Source organism: Camelus dromedarius, chromosome 3, assembly GCF_036321535.1.
Source record: "Camelus dromedarius isolate mCamDro1 chromosome 3, mCamDro1.pat, whole genome shotgun sequence".
Classification (NCBI taxonomy): Eukaryota; Metazoa; Chordata; class Mammalia; order Artiodactyla; family Camelidae; genus Camelus; species Camelus dromedarius.
In genome coordinates, this window is record NC_087438.1 from 80208808 (window position 1) to 80215145 (window position 6338).

The window sequence follows — 6338 nt, forward strand, 5'->3', positions numbered from 1 at the left end:
TGCAGCAAGATCCTCTCTTCATTCATTCCACAAATGCTTGTTATGAAAGTCCTGTGATGTGCCGGCCATGGGCTTGGGTGCTGGAGAGACAGCAGTGAGAGAAACACAAAAATGTCTACCCTCATGGCAGTATGTTCTAGCGGAAGACAGAAAATAAACGAGGACAACACAGTTGGTCAGGACATAAAAAGTGCTAAGGAAATAAAATCAGAAAAACAAAAACAAAAACAAAAAAAAAGCATGAGGCAGTCCAGGGAGGTAGGGAGTGTTGGGGCAAAAAGATGGAGTAAGTAAGATGATCACAAAAGGCGTCACTGAGAAAGTGACACGTGAGCAGAGGACCTAGGGAATGTGAGGAGCAAATCCTGCTGCTCTCTGGGCAAAGGACTGTCCCCAGCCTTGAAAGAGCAAGTGCAGAGGCCCTGCCAAGGGCCCTGGGTGAGGGGCAGCAAGCCTGGCTTAGTCAAGTAACCCCAGAGAGGTGGGGACCCGAGTGCAGATCACGTGGAGCCACAAAGGCCATAGAAAGGACTCTGGCTTTTACTGGAATAAGATGGGAAAGCATATGAGCACAAGTGAACTGATCTGGTTTCACTTAAAAAAAAAAAAAAAAAAAAACTATCACTTTGGCTGCTGTGTTGAGAGCAGACAGTAGGGGGCCAAGAGACTAGCTGGGAGGTTAGCACCATAGATAACCCAGCCAGAAGACAGACTGGCTTGGCCAGAGTGAGGGCCACAGCAGCAGAAGATCTGGAGAGAGTCTGTGTGCATTCTGCAGGGGGAAGGAGGCGGGCAACAGCATGGCAGCTGGAATGGATGTGGCTACCAGAAAGGGAAGAGTCAAGGATAACTCCTGAGTTTTTTGGCCTGAGCAACTCAAAGGCTGGAACTGCCATTTACCGAGATGGAGAGTATAAAAAACGTGTATGGTGGGGGGAGAAAGATGGAGAACTAGGTGTTCGGAACATTTAAGTTTGAGCTGTCTATTAGATCCTGCCCTGGAGGCGCTGAATATTTGAGAGGTCCAGGAGAGAGGTCTGCGCTGAGGGAGTTATTTGGGAAACATCAGAGTACTAAGAGTGGTATATGACTGTGCCTTAGTGTAATTAGTTATTCTAATAAAAACGTTTTGCAAGCACTCATCTGCTTCACAAAGCAACATACCCCTGTGTATATGCTAGACTGTAAGAGTCCCATGCTGAGAAGTATCCTGAACTCCCTTCCCCCCTTGAGGTTTGTGTGGTATGACATCTTACTTGCCCATTTCGAAGGGATTAAATGCCTCCCTCCCTGCCCTAACTTACCATATCCCCAAGAGGCAACCATGTGGTTGCCGGCAGAGAATAGCTCAGTTGCTCCTGCAGCCCATTTTAAGGCAGAGGAGAAAAGCCTTCATTCTGAAATAGAAACCTCTCAGAGACAGCTTGGCTGCAGGGCACCCCAAGAGGGTGAGGAGGGGCACTGAGAGGGGAGGGTGCAGCAGAAGGCTTCCAGGCTCCCCCTTCCTCTGGAGGTGTGAACATCCAGGGAGCGCCAGCTCTGGGAGAAGGACCATAAATTGTCTAAACTTAAAGTGGGGGGTGGGGAATGCAGTGCAGCAAGACACGCAGGCTTTGCTTGGCTTTACACTGCTGCAAATGGCAGATGCCTAATTAAAGCATTTGCAATTAGTTGGGCTTGTTCTGTGATTCCTTTCTGCAAACAAATATGATGGGAGAATATATTAGCTGTAGGCAATCTAGTTCTAAAAAAACTTTTTCTCCTATCATCACTCTTTTGTCCTGCTCAGAGAAGAGCTGAAGCACTGTGTACACATACTAAAGTATCTGACTTACCTCCTTGTTCAAAACAGTATTTTTCCTTCCATTTCATAAAGGAGTGGCACTACCCATTTGCTTTAAAGCATGAGTATTTATCCTGCATTTAATACAAGTTCTTAATTTGGGTGTTTTATTTTTATTCAATGAAGATAACAGTCTTCCTAATTCTTGCTATCCTTCTGATTCAACACACTTGGCAATGTTACCCACCTACTCTAGATGCAAATGGTATTATTTTTTTAATGATGGGAAAAGCACTCACTAGACTTAGAAAGTAACTTGAGGAGTATGTGTTTGTGAGTATGTGTGTGTCTCTGTGTAAATAAAGAGTTGCACTTATTGCCAGTTTGTAATAACCACTTACTTAAAGGCATAGGTTTGTTGTTGTTGTTGTTGTTGTTGTTGTTTGTCACTGTAGGTGGAGAAAAAACCAGGTCCGCTCTCAGTGGAGAAATATGAACCAGGTGGGGCTATTTCATTTATTCATTCAACGTTTACTTGAGTTCCTACACTGGTTCTTATGAATTCTTAACCTATTTAAACTTAGATGTTTTATTCAGTAAGTATATTTTGCAGGTAGCTCCTGAGATAATGATTTTGGCTGTCTGTTGAATATTTACATATGCGGATTATGTGCATTGAGAATGTGGCCCATCTCTAAAGGGTGATACCTGCAAAAGAGAACACTTTGGGAAGATTGCCGTCATACAAACAGTGTAAATAAGAAAATATGAACTAGAATGTCCCTTTATATCAAGTTGAAAAAAGACGTAACACAAAAATGAGGTTTAAATCTGATGTTCATTCTTTCTGCTTTCTGATTGGTTTGCAAAATGCCTCATTTGAGATGTTCCTAAAACCATAATTATAACAGAGTGGGAGTTACTCAAGAGTCAAACAAAAGTTACCAAATAAACAAGCATGGGTAAACCAAATTCAAGAAGTTAGTGCAATTATTTTTTAACCGATAGTTTAGGTTAATAGGTGGAGACAGTTTTGCCACTATAGTTAAAGTGAGGTTAATAATTAACTTTGGTGCCTGGTGTGGTTTAATCAAAGCCTACTGTAAATCATAAAACTGCTCCATGCAGACTAAACAAGGTATTAAAAAACATACAAAATACTAGGGATCTTAACCTCTGGTAGTCATTAGGAAAAAGTGTAAAAAGAAAAAAAAAAGAAAAAAGATGTTTTCATTAAGAAATGTGCACAGGCATCTTTGGGGAATAAACCTTAATAAAGGATTCATGTAATCTGAAACCAATCTCCTCCCGGCCATGAGAGTGGCAAACCATGGACTTAATGCCCAAGATGTATGTTGAAAAGAAGACCAAACAATTACCAGAATTAGAGAAAGGCAAGGCAAAGGCATTGGACTTTACTTCCCAGAAAGACGAAAGACGTAAGACGTAAGACGTAAAAACCAGTGCTGGGGGTAGGGGGCATTAAATAGCTTTTCTGAGACAGGCTGGCAGAACACTGCGACTGGATTAAACATCTTTTCAGATTCGAGGCAAAGAAAGTTGTGGGTATGAGTAAGAGTGTGTGTCTGTATGTATGTGTGTCTTAGCGCGCCTGTGCTTTAAACCTTTCATGGATCACATTCAGTAGCAACTTGATTTCCACCCAGTCTAAGCAGAGAGATCCACCGTGGTGGTGCCTGGCTACCACATTCCCAAAGCAGCCTCCGTTCTCCCATTGGAAGGGACAGCGAGGCTGCTACTGCAATACAGGTAGGAGGCTGCCCCTGGAAGTGCTTGCCTCGGCTGTGAAAACAGCAGTTTCTCCCCGGCTCCATGCACACCTGACTCCTTGCTCAGCTCCTTCCTGGACACCCGCCGGCTGGAAAACTGCGCGCCGCGGGGAGGAGGAGGGAGGAGGTTGGGGATGCTGCACTTGGAACAGGTTCTTGCAAGGCGGCAAGCCCCGGCTCGCGACCACAAGCACCCGTGCGCCAGCCGCTGTCCACAGTGGCCGCACCAGCTCCCCGAGTCCTGCCCCTGAACTTCCCCCATTCCCTCCTGCCCCCGCTTCTCACGCCTACCGCTTCCTCAATTGCTTAAGAGACTGGTCCAGCAAGTGCAGCCCCAGGACCCCAACCAGGCTGACCACGGGCCGGGGGTGCCACTGTTGGAGGGGCCAGCTTCTACCTCCTATGCGTATGTTGGGCGTTCCGCCCGCCTCCCTGGGGGTTCGGTTTCCAGCGGGTTGCACACGCTGAGCCCCAGTTCTGTCGCGCCCCAACTCCTGGCCTTCAGAGAAACTTTACAGAAACGACTAGTCGAATGACCCCCGTGCTAAAAAAAAGGAGGCGGCGCCGGGCAGAGGGGTGGCGAGGGAGCGGGAAAGACAGCGGAGTCCTGTTGCCTTTTCCAGTGCCCGCAAGTCCAGGACTGCTCCATGGCTCCCCCTGTACCGTTCTGGTCGTGGGAGGAGGGAACAGACCTCAGGGTCTTGCTTTGCACGGTGAACCACAGTGGGAAGCTGAGAATAAAGCGGAGAATCTCGAGAAAAGACACTTCTATCCCAGCAGGGTCGTGCGGGGGGCGGGGGAGAGAAGGGCACTGTGGGGCTTGCTCCCGAGCGCCCCACTGCCAGCGAGGCAGCGCTCTAGACGCAGCAAGTAGTTTGGACAACCCAGAACCGGGGGCCCGGGCAGAGATCTTGTGTGGTTAGCAGGCACTGAACCATCTCTTATTTGGTCTTCCCACCCTTCCCCCTCCCGGGACATCTCCTTTCCAGAGTTGGACCTCGTAGATTTTAGAGGAGGGAGCAGCAGGCGCCAGCCCCGGCGGAGTGTCGGGTTCTGTGCTTGAGGGGGATACAGACGCGACGGATGCTGTTTTCGCCGCCCAGGAGGGAGCTGCGGCAGGGAAAAGGGCCCAGGGTGGGGGCGCCGCGCCACACCGGGAGGAGGCCACTCATTCGAGCAAACAAAGCCCGGAACCTCTGGTGCCAGCGGCCCCGGGAGCTGGGATGTCACCAAGTGGCAGGGCGCGCGGGTGCCAGGGCCATTACAAGTTTCCCGCACTCCACTGAGCCCAGCCCAGACCCCACGCCGACAACAAAAGATTCTCTTCGCTTCCCCACCGTGTCCGCGGAACCCCTTCTCACACCCCTGAACCCAAACCTAGTGCTGAGCGAAAACGCATTCTTCCAACCAACCTCCTCCAGCCCTCGAGAGTAGAACCCCTTACCCTGCCTTCGCACCAGGACAGGGCGCTTCCGAGAATCAGCCTTTCCGGGTCTCTCTGCTGCCTGCTGGCCGGAAAGTGAGGACGAGCCCCGGGTACTGCACACACATCCCCGGCCAGGCAGCTACCCGCGCGGTCGGGGTCCCGGGCGGCGCCCGGCTTGTGCGCGGCGCGAGTGGAGAAGCTCGGTACAGGGAGACCCGCGGTCTCTGGGGCGCAGGGCAGAGAGGAGCTGCGGGCAGAGCTCGCGACTGCTCCCCCCGGGCCGGGCAACGCTCGGGAGATAGATACAAGACAAAATAAAACGCAAGCACCACAAAGCCGACAGCGCGTACCGACCACGGCCCCGGGACCCGCAGAAGGGAGCCGAGCCGCTCGGGAGGTGGGGCGCGCCGGGGCGCCCCAGCCGTACCTTTTCGGTGCATCGACGGGCAGGCGGCCGGGGCTCGGAGAGGGCTGGTGTAGCGTGTATCCCATTTAGTAATCCATTATCGAGGGAGTCTCTCCGGGCTTCGAGCTGCGCTCTCTCCTTCGCAAGCCTTTGTCATTCCTACATGTGTGCTTGTCTCTTTGGGGGTAACAGTCTCGGCGACTACTTTCTGGGATGCAGACGCGCTGTGTTCATCTCCAATGACAGGCGGAGAAGGGGAAAGGAAAAAAGAAAGAAAGAAACCAACAAGAAAGGAGTAAATGTTCAAGAAACTCTTCTCCAAATCCAAATTCCACTTGGATTCCACTCCGGCGAGTCCCTTCGGTGGTGTCTCCGCCGATTAACAGGTCATTTCAGGGTGGGGGGTAGGGTGGGGGCTGGGGCAGGGGTGCAAGCTATAGCCCCGCTTGGCGACCGGGAGCGCTCTGCCGCGGGTGTGGCGACTCTGGTCGCTGCCGCCGCTCCTAAGCGGGCATTGCGGGCTGTGGGCCCCACGGAGAAGCGCCGCTGCTGCGTCCCGAGCGCCTCGGCAGCCGAGTGCGCGAGGAGCGGAGTTGGCTGCAGCCTCACCCCTTGCCGCTCACTACTCCTCTGTCACCCGAGAGGCCGCCGCTCCAGGGCGGAGCCAAGTCCCGGACTGGATTGCGCAGAGCGGACTCTCCTCCCGCAACCCCGCCTCCACTGGCTGGCGTCTTCTCGACCCAAAGGAGAGCTGTGCTGTATGTGTGTGAACGCGAATGAGAGAGGCGGAGAGAGGAAGAACCTACGCGGTGTGGCCGCAGGTGGAGCCTTGGACCGACAGGCCAGCGCAGCTTCCTTCCACCACTATTCACGGACTCGCCGCGCGCTCGGCGGAGGTCCCCGTGGGGGCGACGGCGTCAGGAGCCCAAGCCC

General features: G+C 52.0%; 1 protein-coding gene across 3 annotated transcripts in view; it reads right to left on the minus strand.

The window, feature by feature from the left end:
• The window catches only part of SEMA6A (semaphorin 6A), a 118874-nt gene extending 112746 nt beyond the window's left edge, over nucleotides 1-6128 (minus strand). For all 3 annotated transcript variants that reach the window (XM_031448866.2, XM_031448865.2, XM_010987493.3), the window contains exon 1: nucleotides 5427-6128. The gene's annotated coding sequence lies outside the window, so the exon portion shown is untranslated. The remainder of the gene's footprint in view (nucleotides 1-5426) is intronic.
• Nucleotides 6129-6338: the final 210 nt, after the last annotated feature.